General features: G+C 42.7%; 1 protein-coding gene across 4 annotated transcripts in view; it reads right to left on the bottom strand.

The window, feature by feature from the left end:
* The window catches only part of dlgap1b (discs, large (Drosophila) homolog-associated protein 1b), a 106,709-nt gene extending 88,601 nt beyond the window's left edge, over positions 1–18,108 (bottom strand). For all 4 annotated transcript variants that reach the window (XM_044019431.1, XM_044019452.1, XM_044019447.1 and 1 more), the window contains exons 1-2: positions 18,059–18,108; positions 15,530–15,900 (exon numbers count right to left, since the gene is read on the bottom strand). The gene's annotated coding sequence lies outside the window, so the exon portion shown is untranslated. The remainder of the gene's footprint in view (positions 1–15,529; positions 15,901–18,058) is intronic.
* Between the last annotated feature and the right edge of the window lie 1,049 nt (positions 18,109–19,157).

Below are 19,157 nucleotides of genomic sequence, written 5' to 3'. Positions count from 1 at the left end.
ACATTTTACAAGCTATTGGTTCCAGTCGTGTGTGAAATCATGGGATGCTAAAATAAAGCTGATAATAACAGCAAATTTAGTCCCACGGCTGCTGCAATCTGTACGGGCTTAATATGACAAATGATGAAGCAAGAGATAATCCAGAAATCAACGCAAACATGGCATTTAGTTTAGTTCCATTTTAATTATTGGTGTCGGACAAATTGCTGTGTTCATGGATGAGAATAAAGTAATAAAGTCATATATGACAGACTGCGGAACACGGGGCGGTGCAATTTATCAAAACTTGTGCTTCAATTACGATTATAAGACAAAATAATCCAAACTAAATGATTATTACAAAACGGGGGCTTTTACTCTGAATATAACGCTGATAATGTTGTAGTGGTGTTTGACTTCCTGTCCTGCTCGACATCCGGCAAAAATAGAACACAGTCATTCAACATGCAGCATGAGTAAAGATATATTTATAATATACAATAATTTATAGTTATTTTAAGGTTTATTTAAATGTTTAAAGCCACTATTTTGCACAACATTATATACAATAATATAATTGTGCAATAAATGCCATTTGTTTCAAGTTCAAGTCAATGAGCAATTGTTGAAATAACCATGATATCAATTTTGACCCAAATAATTGTGATTATTATCGAGCAACCCTAGTGGATCGTGACATAATTGACATATATCATCACTTTCAAATACAAATAAAACACTATGGAATGAAAAAACACATAAGACAATATCAAATAATGAATAATCCACCAAAATGTATAGATATTTGTATATCAACCCTCACACAGCTCACACAAGTTCAAGGTCCTATGTTTATTTGCCATTCCTTTTATTTGTTTTCGTGGAAAAAAACAACCCTGAGCAAGCAGCAACACGCATTCACTCATTCACACAGTTGGACACACACTCAGTCACCATCTGTCATGCTGTATCCTCCCCATGCTCACTCTCACTCGCTGCCCCTGCTGGGACACATGCTCACTAATGGTTCCATAACTTGGTTACCACCTGATTATAGCAGTTAGTAAGTGCCGTCGCGAGAGTCACCACTTTGTAATGGACAAGCAGTTTGGACTCATCTGCAGTTTTTGATTCACCGAGTGACGAACGGGAACAGTTGACACTGCGTGGTCGCGTCGCTGACCTCCAACTGCTCTCGATCCACTGCCGTCATCGAGTCCATCTGCCTTTTTTTCCCCCCTCGTCTCCATCTCATCATACTGCAGTAATACGGAGCTCTGGCACAACATTTGCACTGAAATATGCTTTCATTTCAATAAAACACGCCTGTGTGGACGCTGAAAGGCTGTCACGTACGACTCCAAAGCTTTCTAAATTAAACAGGCTCCGGTCTCCTGCCACACACTGACTGATGTGTTTGCACACACACAGAGCTCTATAGTTTTATACCACCTGGGAAAAAAAATATCATATTCAAAAGACTTGCCAGGGAACAAACACAAACAAACAAGCTCGGATTTGAAAAGCAAAATGAGCAGAGGATTCGGGCCAAACTGGCTCCGGAGCAGAATATAGTCAGATGTTACAACAGGAGGAGATGATACCCAAGTTGCTCGGTGCAGTTATTAGACTGATTAATCAGTCGGACGTCTAATTGCAAAGTTTATTCGACAATTCCGTTTTTAATGACCTGTTTCATGAATTTTATATTTAGATTACACTTTATTTAAACCTCCAGGATGGAACCTCTGTTTTTGTTTAGTAATAATTCAGAAATCCAGACTGTAGGCTCCATGACCCTAAGGTCTATGACCTAGTTTTCTCTCCCACACATTCCCACTGCACATATACACACACACACACACACACACACACCAGTGGCGGTTGCTGGTCTTTGAAACAATGGAAGCTCATTTCAGGCCCAGTTATTAATACAGGAATTCTTACATGAACAACTAGAAGGAGGATCCGCGATAATTATGTAAAACTGTAAACAAAAACAAAGTCATAGAATTTCATGTAAGCACAAATGAACAGTCTATATCGCTGAGTAAATAACACAACAACCAGCTATTTCTCTACGGACTTAAAATCCTCACTGGACTGAGGCAGAAAAGCTCCACTGTTATGTGTGTTTCTGCAACACTGTCAATCAAAAACTGGCTCCGCCTTTCATACAGTTCCTCCAATCATCATGTACAAGCCCAACATCCACATCCGCCTACCCCGCAATCCACTGTCGTGGAAGCTTAGCTTCCCCGGAAGTGACATCTGTCCAATCAAGCTCACTTCAGTGGGAAAAGATGCCCTATTCTGTGCCATCCCATAGAGAACAGTTGAAACTTAACACGAAATACGAAAGTCACGTAAGATGATCCGTCATCCATGATAAACATATGATTCTGAACGAACTACTGACATGTTCTAATCGTGTTCTAGCGCACGTTTAGAATTGAAATGTAAATTACTTAATTGGAGCTGCATGGTAAAGGAAACAGCAGCAACTTTGTTTTTCACATGTTGCTGCTCCAATTTCAAAATGCCATTATTTTGTTTGCAACAAGCCCAAACTGTGATCAAAATATGACGGTGAAGTCCGACTAAACGTCTCTTGTTAGCGGTACAATCCACTTCATGTGTTTCCAGTCATGATGCTGCTATGTGGAGATGTCTCGCTTTACATGTGCTGTGTGCTTCGCCCACCTCGCATTTGTCAATGCAAAACGGCGAGACAGACCTGGATTATGTTGTCCAATAAATGCTAATTTTATTATTTTATTTTTTATGAGACGGATGTCCAAATATGGGGGATTAGGCAAATTGGACACCGTAGGTGTGTGAGAGTGGATGGTTGTTTGTCACTATATGTGACGCCCCCCCGGAAAAATATCAGCCACAGAAAAATCCATACTGTATGACATCTAATGACAAGCGTTCATAGCATTCAGGGAGACCTGTGAAAAGCAGCTATAATAATTTCAGTGGAACGTCCCTCTATTGCCTGAGGGTTTCCTTTGAATAGAGCCATTATCGGTACATGCAGCTGCTTTGCTTGTTTATTTGAACCTATACAGAGATACAGTGGAGAAGAAAAAATACAGACGTCAACAACGACTGACCTGCTTGTGCCGACTGTGGAGAAGCACTAAAATAACATTGTAGTGGAGACGAAATCAGATTAGCGGGGGATAGACTAAGTTGCGCCTGAGAGGTTAACTAGCATTCAAACTAGCCTCATGACCTTTTGAGGGGGTGACCAGTTGGTCTTCGCTGCAGATAATCCCTGGGAAAGCTGATTTTATTGACTGAACAACTGTCCCTTCCCCCACAAACAATGAACACTGCTGCTGCACAGACAATCACAGGACTATTCGCATTATGGACTTCTCCTAAATGAACTGTTCACAGGAGACCATGGCTTTGGCATGTGCAGCACAAAGCAGCCATAATCTGGTCGTTTGCCCCGGACCTACTGTGATTACATGAGGTCAGAGATCATCGCTGCCTTATTCATGTTTCAGATTACCAGCCACAACGTTCAAATCCGATTCATTATCAAGTCAAATCACATTTGATGGGTGTTATTTACTCAAGTGTCTCACGTCGGAGTTCCATGTGAAGGAAACATGCTTCATCAACACCATCAGAAAACACACAGATATGCTAATGAAGCAGGAGAAAAAGCAGGCCGGGTGAAATAAAACAAATCAATTTCTAAGGATTATTTTCAGAGGATTTAAAAAGAAATTCCCCCAGAATAGTCAAAGAAATGTTTACCTCAGAAGGTACTTAAAGTTCTGTTTATCTTCAGGCTGAAGATGTATTTTTCAGTTTCATTTGAAGCATGTACACTTGAAGGCTCACATTAGCGCTGTTATTTTCGTTACAGCACTCGCTCGGAGAACCCTGGCAAAGCTTAAGATACTTTATTTTCCTGGTTGTATTTATTCAGTCAATAGCAGCTAAATGTAGCAGTGAAGGTGAAAAGAACATGTTACAGTAAACGGTATATCGCAATGCACTCAATTTGTATTAATGTCAAATTGACTGACATGCAACGTGCACTGATTTTGGAAAGATTGGTTCTCGTCTTAAGAAGTGTATCACTCAATTTTGGTTAAAGGAAACAAAAGAAAATCACAATTATTAATATTAAAATATCAGCATATCACCAGCCCTATAGTTACATATTGTATATCTGATCAAATTTGGACATTTGATTTGAAAATCAGACTTCATAATCAGATTTTTGTGTATATACAGCCGACGGGAACTCTTTTACACTAAACATGGCCGTGATGGTACACAGTCCCATCAGCGTGAACTAATGTGTTCTCTGTACGTTTCTTAGACGTCTCCTCCTCGTTCGTGCGCGCACACGCTCCCGTTGCCCCTTATTCATTGGCCCTTGTGCTTGATTTAGCCGGTGCCTTGGGCCTGCGGTGACTGGCGGTGGTATAGAGGGTCCATGTAAATGTCACCGTCTCCGAGGCTGTGCTCTGCAGAGCGTGAAATGAAATCTGGCAAGAGTTTTAGGATCCTGCCTTTCCTCACATGGACATTCCCACAGTACATGGGCCCTATATGAAATTCCAGGGCGCGTTATGATTACATCTAGCTTCCTTTCGTCATCTAATATTTAAGTGTCGGGTCAAACGAGTTAAACGAATCATCATGTTTATTTCCATTTTATCAGATTATAATTGCCGTCAAGGGAAATTGGTTATCTTTGCTAATCCAAACTAATCCCCATGGATCATGCAACCACATCAAGATTACACCATGTTCTGTGCATGTACTCTACACATAAGACTGTATGTGTACGCTTGTCTGTCCAAGCCGTTGATCTTTAAAAGCACTTAAAAGTCATCATTATGAGGAATAATAAATGGCTTTCCGTTCACAACGGGAGGAGAGGGAAGAGAGGTGAACGCGCCATATTGGCACAGAGGGAGGACGAGCAGTGCGACATTTCACGACGAAAAGTTCTCAGTGGGGTTTCCTCGTCTGGGGAGATAGGCAGTACGCTCGAGTGGCTCTCATCAATTAAAGTCAAGAGTCTGAAAGGATTGACACCATTTTGGAACCAAAACAACTGTGTCATTAGATAGTTTCCTTATGGGGCTTTTTTTTATAGACAAGGATTAACCTGTGATGTGGATGAAAATTCAGCTGTCTGATATTCAGGCTGCAGAAGCCGTTCTTCTATCTAACCGACATGGGTAGTGTCAGCTTTTAAATGAGAAAAAAAAAGACATTATTCACAAGTGATGAGATCAATTTAAGACCGTCATCACAAAATATCTACCTCTCAACGTGCACCATTGTTGAAATTACCCCCTTATCACCTCCATTCATCTCTAATCCCCGCACTGAGAGCCGGGCACATGCGAACATTTACAAATAGGCTCTTCTTTTCCATTTAGAGCCGTACCTTTCCCAGCTTATCTTGTGTAACGGGCTCTAAAATAAATCTCCTCGCTTTAAATAGACATGGAGCCACGATCACGGAGGCTTTCCTCAAAGTTAGATCACATGACAGTCTGGACCTGCCAAGGGAGACACGGACACGCTAATGCCAACAAAACGTATTGCCAGTGCTGGTTTGTACAGAAGGAAATACTTCATTTATATCACTGGAAACATAAAAACATTGTACCAGAGATGTGCAATCACATTTTCCATGGCTGAATTTAACAGTGATAACGAGCATGTGCACTCTCTCTATTGCTCATTGTCTTAAAGAGTTCTTCACAAGCCTCGTCCTTGAAAAATGTGCATATACATTAAAAAAAAAGGAAAGTCTGTGAGATTTGGAGGCACTTTCTTATGATTTGGGGAATTATTAGAATGATTTTGACTAAAGTATTGGGGGGGTAGGTGATTTATGCAATACAGGCGATGATATTTCTCTATTTGCCTTCATTTAACCACAGAGAAGTCTCAGTGTGGGAAAATAAAACCTGTCTCTGTTTAATTCCAGCTGGCACTGTGGCTGATCCGTTCAGTCTCATCAATATTGGTCACAAAAAGAAAATTGAAATTATACCGCTGAATTTTATACCGCTAAATTATACCGCTTGTGTGTTAAACACATCTATGTCAATGATTGACAAAAAGGTACATGCGACTTCCACTCATCGGCCACTTCCAATGTTTGCTGATGCAGCTATTTGGAATTGGACAGGTAACAGTAAAGCTGATATTCACGAGATTAAATTGCAAGCGCTAAAGCTGGATTTCAAGGTAACTTAAAAGGTAATTGAAAAGCCTTGAATATTGATGCTCCCCATAACTAGAACCAACATGGGATTTTCTTTCAAGAGATCCTTGAGAGAGAGAGAACAAGGTTGCATCAAGTTTTATTCACTGGAGTCAGCAGGGTGGAGCAGTGACCTGCGAGTCTCTCAGCAGCAGCTATGACGGGAAATGAAGATGAATCGGAGGAATGATGAAGATCTCCCCTTCACTGGCTCTCTGATTTGCATGTTTGTTTTTATACATATTTATTGATTTTATTTCAGCATAGACGACCGATCTAGACCGACTTTACAGACTTTAGGCCATTTGACTCTCTACCTTGACAAAGACAACTCTACATGTGTTGTTTATGCATAAAATATTATATATTTATTTAATGTGAGAGACTTTTGTTACCAATGTATTGCATCACCAGATTTTGCCAAAAACGTGGGTCTCCATTTGCTTCAAGTGAAGCAAATGCAGGAAGTGTAGGAAGGACTACAACGCAGGGCATTGTGGGAGAAATGGCTGAGCCCATTGTTGCAGGGTATGTGTGCAGTATGTTTGCATAAAACTAAATTAAAAAAACAAAAAAACAAGATCAATTTGATGTTTTGCTCTTATGTGGTGGAAACAGAAGTTGTCCTGCATTAACCGATGGACGAGCGAGTTTTCTTGTTCATTGCTTTGTATTCTCCTTTAGTAATTCTTGATGCAGCGCCACCTCAGGCGAGGAGGGGAATACGTTATTCAAAAAGTTAGGTGCCCCCAGTCGTACCGAGTCCAGCCGACTATTAGTGTGTAAAAATGGCATTTATGTTAAAATGTAAAAATGTCCATTCCGTCCAATATCGCAAATCACACCACAATCGCAATTGGATATTTATTCAAAAACGTCGGCCCTGGTGGAAATCCGCGTTAACTCTTGTTTCATATCTATCAATTATTGGCTTCCACTGATGCGCCTCAGTCTGTTGATCGGAATTGATCACAATAAAACTTACATGGTCACATATAAACAACGCCAAACACCAATGACTGTTTTGACTGGTCATTTTTACATAATTATTTGCCTTTTCATTTGAAAAACATAAGTGAAATTACTTGGACAATATTTAGTCTAAATAGTACGCTGTATAGCACTTTTGATAAAATCTCAGCCCTATAAACAACATTGAAGGTGTCAAGTGATATAAGGTCTGCTGCTAACTAGTGGTCGAAGGCTTGAATACAACACAAACACACGGTCAGAAAGTATTAGGAACATTTCCATATGGATTCAGAGCCTAAAAAAAATCGATACAGTATGAATGCATGCAATTAAAGCAGCAGTGATTAATAAATGATTTATCCATAGCAGTTTGAATGTTCAAATTAAATGTGAATCTTTTCTGGTTTCCTTTGCTTCAAATAACAAAGAAATAATTAAAATTGGATAACATTATCATTTCAGGGTTTGGGAAACATTTTTAAAATCAATTATGAAATGAATCATTAGTGTATGGATATATTTTTTTTTACACCCCGAGTGTCCGTGCAGCTCATACATATTATAAGAGTTTGTAAACAAAACAGTGATTTAAGCTCTTGGCAACAGCAGAGGGACAAAAAAAGCACCATCTATTGAGAACATGTGAAAAACAGATTTAAAAAAAGTAGTCGTAAAAGGTCAGGACAACCTGTCTTTTAATCCCCAATATTATGTGTCACGCTGACATTTTTCATGGCGGCCTTACATGCTGCCAACCATCTCTATAAAACTCCCACTAGTACGAGCAGGTTGTCATGGTCAAGGACATCTTATCAAACGGCCGTCATCCAAATACGAGAGGGATTCAAATCTATGAGACCCCCATGACTAATTGCCCTCGCTTTCTTCTACGCGAGATCATTATCCGCGTTCATAAATGCCAAAGTGGCTTAGACTAAACTACAATTAAGGGACTTGTCTTGCGTCTGCAGTGGAAAGCAGAATCCCTCATCAGTGTCAGTGGACGGCCAATAATGTCACTTTAACTTGCCGTCGCAGGACGTGACATCTGTGCCGTGTGTGGAGGGTTAATTAGACTGACATGACACCGACTGTCAGCTCATCCAGGTGCCTCCCATTCCACGGGTGCCATAAAAATAATGCCCTGGATGAAATAATTCATGTGGAAGCCAAAGGAATAGGACATGCTCTTCGTTAATCAATCAAGGTCAAAAAACTTTTCAGAATCCAATTCTGTTTTTAGTGTAATATTCAGGTTTACCCGACACTGTCGCACCGATACTATAATCTTCAACTCTTCCCAAAAAATCTTCTCAAAAGGATGACTCAGCCGTCTCCTCTCGTCACTGTCAGTCAGCAGACGAGTCATATTCACTTTCATAAAGCTTCAGTCTGCATGTTAATCAGACCGCGTGTGTGTGTGTGTGTGTGTATAGATGCCAACACATTAGCATCATTGGCTTTTTTTAGAGGCATCTAAAAAAATAGGTGTTTGGGATTACAGCACTTATTTGTACAAATGTTTTCAGGGTGCCATTTCTGTGCTGAAATTCCATACAAAGAATAAATAATAATAATGCATAATAAGTAACGGTTGGAAGGGCCTTTATGCATGTTTTCCCCGTGTGGGTTCTCCAGTTTCCTCCCACAGTCCAAAAACATGCAATATGGGGATGAGGTAAATTGGACACTCTAAATGTGAGAGTAAGTGTGAGAGTGGGTGTTGTTTGTCTCTATGTGTCCCTGTGATGGACTGGCGATCTGTCCAGGTTGTACCTCGCCTATTGCCCGATGTCAGCTGAGATTGGCACAGCTCCCCCCCCGCGACCCTCATGTGGAGGATAAAGCGGTAGAAGACGGATGGAGTTATATCTATTGAAGCATTGAAGGACGAGCACAACTGGTTTCAGACGACGGACGTTATTTAATAGTGATTATGTCGCAAATTCAGGCGAAAAGGCCTTCTGTGTTTTGTATTTGAGAGAGTATCGTTGCAAAACCGCGCACGGCTTTTTCAGTCGATGTGAAGGTTCACCTTCATGCATTTTATTCCTAAATTTACACTCTCATTCATGTTGAGGGTTGCGGTGGGGGCGCTGGAGCCAGCTGACATAGGGCGAAAGGCGGGGTTCACCCTGGACAGATTGCCAGTCCATCACAGGGACACATATAGAAACAAACAACCATTCACTCTCACACCTATGGTCAATTTAGAGTGTGCAATTTAATCCCCAAATGTGCATGTTTTTGGACTGTGGGAGTAAACTGGAGAAACTAGAGAAAACACACGGGGAGAAAAATGCAAACTACATTTATACTATGAGACATAATTCTTAGTCTTCTTTTATTTTAAGGGTCTTTTGATAACGCACTCTACTCTTTGGGATCACGTTAAGCTCTACACTAGTTACTTGCGACCATGCCAAAACGTATACACTTAAATGCCAAATTACACCAGGTTTTACAAGCAACTTTGCAATTATGCTAAAGTGAAGGAAAGCAGAGGCACAGCTGATGATTATTTATAGATTTTTCATTAAAATGGTGAGAAAAGAAAACCTTGATTTCCAGTTGATTGACTTATCAATTTGTCACAGCATAAAAGGGAAGCATAACAATTTATCCACATTACTCCGATAATAATGACTTATGCAGGCAGCCAGCGACAGAGAGATTGAGTACTTGTTTTTGCACGCGTGTGTGTGTGTGTGTGTGTGTGTGTGTGTGTGTGTGGGGAGCCTGAGTGCGGGAAACCATGAGTGCAAGTACACACAGCCTCTACATCTGCCTCCATGACGGGTAATAATGTCTGCGCTTACTTATTACACGGCAAACCATCTGATACTGAAGCATGAATCGGCAGCATACGTGAAAACCGGTGCGTGAGCCACTGATTCCTCTATTAAGCCACAAATCTGCTGCTTGCCGACACATTACTGTGTCAGTGCTGCAGGTGACCGTCGCAACACTTTAATCGAATCCATTCAGAGAGAGTTATCGCTAAAATTACCGTTTCCTGGAGGACGTATTTAAGCATCTACAATTCCCCATCCGGACATCGGGAATATACAGCCACCAATGAGACTGTGTTTGGAGCGACAGTAATGGGATGCATGTGCTATGACAAGTTCAGTAACACTTGAAAATTGCTTAGCATTCAGCAGCTGAGAGAGAGAGAGAGAGAGAGTGGAAAGCAGCACATAGGCAGTTCCCCCCAGTGTCTGGCCTAAAGCCTCCCCCCGGTGGATTATGTTACCCAACAATAGACGTGGCCTTTCACAGTCAGAGCATGTTCCAATAGCTGGAAGGTAAGGCATACAAATATGCCCGTCTTTCCTTCTCCCTCCGCTCTCCCACCAGAATTGACATTGTCCCCTGGCAGACGCGGGTCTACGCAGTATTGCTTTATATCAACAAATGAGGGCCCTAGTTTCTGGTGAAAGGCAAATAAAAAAAAATACGCCAAAGCATTTCAACGGAGCACGTTGTGGCATGAACGCTGTCACGACTGAGCTAATAAGACACTCATTGTGGTTGGACGCTGGTCAAAATCTTTGCATTGCACCTGAATTTCACATAAATGCTTCACTCGGCACAGAGTGTATAAATGTGGGCTCATTATTTCATCATGACAGGGGGAGAACAGAATGTTATACAGTCATGACGTACCATGTTTTCCAATCGGCTGGTTATGGTCACACGAGGAGAAGGAAACAGTGTGCCCCGCACGCAAAAACAAGACACACAAAAAGGTGAGACCACAGTGGCCCTTAAGCGTCCCAGTAATCAAAGCCGAGGAAGACAGAAGGCTTGACTGAGCACTGTGGCGAAATAATGATGTAAGCCGCACTGTTTGTGTGGAGAAATGCACAGTCGAGCTCTGAGCAGAGATGGAGAGACAGCCCGAGGCAGTGACTGCAGGCAGTCCTGCAGGCATGAGCGAGCATGAAGGGAAGCTGTAATGGTAAACACCGCTCTGTATCAGACATTCAATAGCGGTGACTCCAACGCTGCCGCGCACACACACACACACACACACACACACACACAAACGTTTTCCCTCCGCAGAGAAATAGTTGCGTTAAAAACATATTTTCGGTCCAACTAAAACTACTAAAAACACATGTTAACATCAGAGTGAAGTTGTTTTAAGTCTATCAGACTATCACACACATATAATGTGATGTGATTGGGAGTCAAATTACGACTGCGTGTGTGCGTTCAGTCGCACTTGAGCTGGCCTGGGCATTTTAGCGTGTGATCCACACTTCCCAGCTTTGACACAACAATAATTCAAGAAGCCGGCGCAAAGAAGACGATGACGACAGCGAGAAAAACGGGGGGTGAAATCCAGGTCGGCACATGTTTCGGGCAGACAAGAAGACCCAAGTCCAAGCTCTATCAGCTCAAAATATTGACAAAAATAAGGTTACTGATGGTAGGGAGACTCTGGTTAATGCTCAACATGCAAACGGCCAGTTAAATTGGAACCTGCCTAATACCAACAGGCTGAAACGGGCCGTGTCTCCACCTTGTGTAGTGTGGCTTAAAGGAATACTTCACCGATTTGGATTTAGCTTTGGATTACTAGAATAGGGGTAGAATTTTCTGAAAAATTGTGCTGTGAGACCAAGGCTCGGACCAAGTGTCACTGGTAAAGATATTTCTTCACTCAGGTATTCTAGTAATACAAAGCTAAATGCAAATTGGTGAAGTATTCCTTTAACTCTGCATGGAAACTTACTTGAGTTGAATCTCAACATCAGCTGCGTCTGACCCATGAATTAATCATAACTGAGAACCACCTGAACTAAATTAATGTGTAAGGATGATTAAACTATCACAATAAACTGTACTAAACTGAAAGTGATTGAGTCTTAGACTCCTCAAAAGGCAGATAATCTCAGAATAGCAGGATCCGTACTGTTATTCCAGCAGTGCACGTACATTAAGGCCCCGTTTCATAAGCAGACACACACACACACACACTCCTCAGGAGACCCTCAGCCTTATGTGAATACAGGCTTTATAGAGAAGTTCAGCTCTCTAAACCCTGAGCTGTGTGCTCCTACCTCCCCCGAGGTAGAATCACACAGCTTGTTCTCCTTGCTTTTTTTCAAAAAAAAAAAGAATCCACAGGGAGGAGAGCAGGAGAAATTAAATTGGCATGCTGACAGCTCCCACATGACCAATCAGAGAAGCACAGACCACGGGGAAGTGCACAGGCTGAGATTACAGGACTAGTGCAGGAGTACTTCAAGAGCCCCCTCAAGCCATAGACGTAAGTGTTATTGGTGCGAGGGACCCAGAAGATGTACTGCTCTCATACACCGAGAGGCAACAAGATGTAGTGGGACCTGATGAGGGCTCTGCTCGCTAGAATATTGAAGTGTAATTAAAATTAAAGCAAAGAAAAAAAAAAGTCCACAGCCCTGGAAATACAGCACATCAGAGAATTATGGGTAAAGCTGACTCATCATCATCGCCGTCACCAGCGACCAACATAATCGCACGATGACTGCTCGCCTTCCCTAGTAAAACTTGAGGGGAACGAGTTATGAGTAACAGCTATGTCATCATCGCCGTGCGGCGCACAACCTTATTTCCTGTCATCATCCTTTTATTGTTATTGTAAACCCTCAGGGGGGTTTTAGAAAGCAATATTTGTGCCATGACTAGTCTAAACCTCCTTCCTGCCCTCCAGGCTGTTCAAAATGTGACAGCCCTCTTGATAATTTCATTATAAAGTCAGGCTTCAATGAAAAGCACCAAACGGAAGAGCAGAGACACAAACAGGGGTGACCGGAGTAAGTGCGGCGACGCGTTTGCATCCTGACATAGTCGTCGGCACAATTACAGGGATATGTTGGATCTGCTGGGTAAGAAAGAGGAAGTTTGAAATGATAAATAACCTTTAAACTCTCTCTGAACTGTCGTTAAAGCTGGTGACTTTTGTGTCGATGTTTTTAATCTTTCTGAACAAATGATTTAACATAACAAGCTGCATCCTTCATCTAAACATTAGTGCACAGCGGTGCTGTTGGCGCCGTCTGTCTCGACATATACCAAATCATTTCCTGTATGCAGCACAGGAATGTCGCCGGGCGACACAAACTCTAGAACAGCCCTTTTCAATCAAAACCCTAGTTTGTTTGTGCGGAAAGTCCAGTATGGGGAGGTGTGAATGAACTCTGGTCCACCTTAAAAACGTAGGTCTCAAATGCAGGAAGCGGACTACAATGCAGGGCATTGTGGGTAAACACAACCAAAACATAGGCGCATGTAGAGCGATAGCCGGGAGAAAGACCGATAGGATTTGATTACTTGGCGGAAACAGAAGTTGGCCTGCTGTAATCAATAAATTAAAATAGAGTTTTCTTGTTCATTGTTTCTCTCGTCTTCTCCTTCAGTAATTCTTGACACAGCGCCGCTTCAGGCGAGGAGGGGAATACGTTATTCAAAAAGTTTGGTTTGTTTCACTGAAGTGTAAAAGTGTGAAAGCAAACTTGGACCGGCTGAATATTGCAAAACCTCCAACCGAGGTATGAAAACGACCCTCGAGAGTTGTGTGGAGCTGCATCAGCGTTGTGTAAAGTCATTTAACAATGATGGAAATGTGTTTATATTTAAAAGTTTTACGATTCAGTTGAAACACTGGTTAGTTCTTGGCCGCTGGATAAACCCTCTGCTGTCTTACATAATCGTCACAGTGTACTCTTCAGGTCTCGCCACCTGTGTGGTGGCCGAGGTATGCATGGAAATGATCCAGGAGGAAGCAACTACAGCTGATAACAGGACCAAGACAAAAACAGAAGCTAATGAGGCACAGGCTCAGGGTTGAGAGTTCAACACAGAGTCCATCATTATCTGACGGGGAAAAAAAAGGAGGAAAGGCAGCTAATGATCACTCCAGCTCCATCTACACAGTCATATGAAGGCACTGCAGTCGGGCATATGAGCAAGATACAGGCGGTCTCTAATGGGGGTGGGATGAGACGGGATGGGGAGGCGAGTGTGTGTGTTGAGGCCGTGTGTCTAACAAGGAAAACATGCACATTTATGGTTTAAGGAAGTGACACAGGTTCTGCACGTTTGCTCTGCATCTCGGAGATAACACAGTGTGTCTGTGCATAGCAATCGTGCCCTCTTATTCTCTCACACATCACCTCAAATCTGAATTATGTCTAATTCCATTTAGTGAATCACGGTCAGCTCATCATACTTGACTGACCTCTTAGCCTTGATCCTTCCCTGTCGTCCTTGACTCTCGCTCTACCACAAGTCAGAACTGGTCCTCAAACGTACACAGATACAGATTTACACAGACTCCAGCTGTATTCCTGTGGAGGAACTGGTCGTGCATTTACATCAGACAAGTCTTCCTTTCGCACCACAGCTGAGGAGTCATTTACAAATATGACAATGTCCCATGGTGGATGGTTTTTTTTTGTTTTTTTTTTCACTATGGCAGAGATTTAAAGACTGGCATCAAACCCTCAGCGGTGCCGTCTCTGCAGACCACATGCAGCAGCAGCAGGAGCATCAAGCCAATCTCCAAGGAGGCTGGCTGAACTGAGGAGCCGAAATAAATCCAAACAGGAGACATGCTGTGGGAATAAAGGGCATGGTGCCCTAGTGCCCACCAGTGCAGTGCGTAAGAGCCTTCGGGGGCTCCAGAGTCGCATATGGAGGGAAGATGTGGTCAGATAAGCACCTCAAATTCTTGGCCACAAAGCGTGATTGCACACAGTGCTGCTGGACATACACTGCGTCCTCATCCCACAAGTGGCAGCAGCTGGCTCACATTTCTGTTGTGTTTTAAAAAAACAAAAACATGCTGTGTTCATCTTGAACCATGAAAAAAAAAAAGAAGCCAACACATTTAAATGCCAAAGACGCAAATGCAGACGCGGATGCTCCGTCAAAGGCGCACGGAAAGGATGATTGGATATTTTACTCTTGCCTCATAATCACTTAGGAAGAGGCTGTCAATGCACCTCAGGGGAGAGACGCGATCTAGACAACTTTGTCAAAGCAACATCACATCTTTTGCTCCTCCGATGACGTTATTAAACGGTTTATTGGAAAGTTGTGGAGATTTAACGCATTAACGCGCGGTGTTTTGTCACGCACAGAGATCTGGAAACACACGGAAAGCAGCACGACAGGAGGGGGGAAAGTAGCTGACGGTGCACGGGAACGGAGATCATCGATTTTAACTGATGACAAGTGCGAACAAATTCTCACCGCAGGGTGAATGAATGAATGAATGAGTGGAACGAGCAAGAAAACAAACGGCACATTTTGCCGTCTTACCTCACTGTCAACACGGCTCACTGTTAGTCCAGGACTCGCCTCCAGAATAATCCTCAGAGTGTGGTTCAAATTGCCTCTCGGGTTTGCGATTATTACGAGTGTGGATCGATCATGCAGGACGTCACTTGGATCGTAGGGTCCCGTGCGCTCCAGTCTTCCTGTGTCGTTCCGTCTGTGAGCTGCAGAGGCATCACTGTAACCGCGCTGCACAGGAGCGGAGAGAGGGAGGGGCGGAGGGAAAGTCCGACATGGAGTCCGTCCGCTGTTTGGATTGGCCAATCGGCCACTTCGAGCGCTTTACATCATTCTGCCAGGGGTGCTTAGAGGGAATGTGGGGCCGTGGGCGGGGCCCCTCCTTCAAACCATGGAACCTGCAAAGACATGATACTATCACCACAAATTCCTGGTCCTCATGAAACCCAGCTGCCCCGCTCCGACACACCTGACTCAAATGAATGGGTCGTTATCAGGCTTCTGCAGCAGCATCATGAGCACATTGAGGAATTTGAATCAGGTGTGTTGGAGCAGGGCGACATCGAAAACATGCAGCGCAGTCGGGTTTCGTGAGGACCAGGATTGGGAGTGAAATGAATGTTGAAAGAGAAGCGTATGACTAAGGCGTGTCGTTGAGATACAGATATGAAAAGAAATTCTGAAAGAGCTCGGCACGTTCGGGGTTACACACTCAAGCTTCAAAACTACATGCTGTTTGTGCAATTACAGTTTCTAGGCATGGACACAAGGGGGCGACACCCCTCCTAATATACTTCAAATAACTGGAAAGTAGGTACTGTCTGCATTATTTAGGGCTGCACTTTTTGTGCATTTTCCTTCCTTACAATAGTCGGTTAATTGTTAATAAATTATACAAAACTTTGAATATTAAACATTGTGAATTAGCAGCAAGTTAGTTCTGTGGTGTTTATACATCTAATCACAAACAGCCTAATAAAACATAAGGCTCCTGTAGAAATCAGTCTAACCCAGTCTTCTTCTAATGGTAATTGCATTGTGCTTTGGTTGAAATGTGCCCTCTGCTGGCATAAAGCTTAACTACACTGAGTGTAAGGTCCAGACGAATCCATCCATCCTTTGTCTACCGCTTTATCATCCATTGTGTTAAGAGAAACAATATCCTTTGTGCATTTGCTGCTTTTTAACAAAGCACAATTTGTCAGTGCAAATTTGATCATTGTTTAACAACTTGACTCACACGGTTCATTAACAGGTGCATCACAGACACGTCTCCCATCACTCTCCGTCTCTCTCTCCAGCGGTGATACTGATGAGTGGCTGGAAGCGACTCTGCTCGGAGAGAGAGAGAGAGACCAAGAACTGACAAACCAGGCCGGTCTCAGCTCTGTACCCGCCAGGCAGCCTGGTTCTAATAATGAGGCTGCACACTTCAGTGGCATAACCCAGGCAACAGCAGCCATAGCAAAGGCTTAACTCGCCGTAGGCCACGGCGACAAGTTTTGAAATATGGACTTATGCACAATCAGGAGTTTGAAGGAAAATGTTAACGCATTTACTGGAGAATGAAATTAAGAATATTATTATAACACACGGCACCGGTCTTTGGATGTGACTCTGCATAAGGACATGTCTGCATTGAGACATTATCTGGGGATTTACTGCGGCCCGGAGCCTATTCATCAAGCGGCAATCAACAATTTATTGGTGGCAGTCTGTCAATAAAGGCATTCCCTGAAAGTGTCAGTGGAATCAATACTCCCCTACACACCCAGGAGGAAGAGAGAGACGAGGGGAGAGTGAGAGGGACAAATATATACCAAACAGAACAGTAACGAGTGTCCACACGTGAACCGTATGCACATACGTGTGAGGCATGAAAAAAAACAACAACCCGGGGTTAAATACATTTGAACATTCACATGAAAATGTGCTTATTTTAGAAGCAGCTATGTGTCTCCCTCTAATTGACACCGTAAGCTTGATCCCACTGCAGTCAGAACAACAAGCTCTGCTGCATGGCTTTAACAAGGACTGTGTGTGTGTGTGTGTGTGTGTGTGTACAGCATCTTTTCTCATATTCAAATTGATCAGACAGTCAGTTTTCTGTGGTGGTGCAGCGAGTCCCTCAGGAGACATGTGTGTGATCTTGCTTGCGTCACAGTATCTTGCAAGTACAGTACGTTCACTCTCAGTGTTACGTACAGTGTTACACTTTCTCGCCTTCCTCAAAATCCATCTTTGGGTACACGGCCTTTTTTGGCGAAAAATAAATACCCCTGAGGCTTGTCAGAGAAGCTTGACCTCAAATGATTTATGTTTATTTCAGACAAATGAAATTTTACAATTAAGAATGAAAGTGAGGCTAAATCATGTGTGGATCCTCTCTGCACCCGAAACTCCACTCCATATTGTACCTTTCTCTCTAGCTCAGCATGCAACAGCCAGCTATTTATCAATAATTCATACCAAAGGAGGTGGTTGCAAAACATATGAAAGATGACAGAGAGAGAGAGAGAGAGAGAGAGAGTGCTGAGTAACTAATAGATTACTCACCGTCACATTTACCAATAAATCACTTTTTCATCATCTATTGGAAACGGAAACTGTTCAGAAACACAAAAAATGGCACAAATGAAAATGTTAGTAACAGGTGTCGAGTAATCACGCTTTTGATTCAGCTGACAGGTGAATCACAAGCCACATTAATGTCAATGATTTATTACAACACAACATCAAGCATCCTGCTGATGCCACCATGGCAGCGACAATCTTCTATGAGTGAGAGCTTATTGAGCATTTTTTCAAAAATGGAAAACAAATATTGTTTGTGGCGATGAATATGACATGGAGAATATTATATAAATTGTGTATCATCTTCCCATTCCCTCCTCCTCGACTGCCACTCAACCTCCTCATCTTCAGCCGCTTCAGATTTAAGAGATGAGAGGATCTCCGCTACAACAAGGCAGGGCTGGATGAAATCAGCTTCAATGGATGGGAAACCATAAGCACATTCCCACCCAGCATTTGCGATCGATGCCCATGAAGCGGCCCAGAGGGACGTCTGCAAACCTTTGATGTTCCCTTGAAGACTCTATCGCTTCTCGACTTGATTTAATTCAGGCCTCTTTGTCTCGCAGCGAATTAATTCCAGCCTGAAAACAGCGTCGTGTAAACACCGCGTATCTAATTTCAACCACGCCGTGTGTTTGCACACTTCTTAACGCGAAGAGCAGATGCTGTGATGACGTGAAGAAATCCAAATGAACGCATTTTTTAATCCATGTTGCACAGGTCTCCTGATGTGAACCTTGTTAAACCCCCACATTCATAAACACTTCTTATATTCTGTACAGGGATGCAGGATCATAAAGCATGCATGTTGTTTACTAAGTTTTCTTTCAGCCACCCAAACACTAAAAACCCTGAGCATAGAAATGGCATTGAAGCTGAATAATTCAGACACAGGGGGAGGAATGCACAACAAGTTCATCTACAAGGCCACCAAGCCACTCCAGAAAGAAGCCGCCAATAGTTTGTTATTTGTCAGAGTAAAGCAAATGTAGATCACACCCTGAGAGCTTCATGGAAATGGATAATGTTTGTTATTGAAGGCGTACGGTTGCCCTGTTGCCAGGTGACATGATGACTG

Source organism: Solea senegalensis, linkage group LG1, assembly GCF_019176455.1.
Source record: "Solea senegalensis isolate Sse05_10M linkage group LG1, IFAPA_SoseM_1, whole genome shotgun sequence".
NCBI classification, from domain to species: Eukaryota; Metazoa; Chordata; class Actinopteri; order Pleuronectiformes; family Soleidae; genus Solea; species Solea senegalensis.
This window is presented reverse-complemented; position numbering and strand designations above follow the sequence as displayed.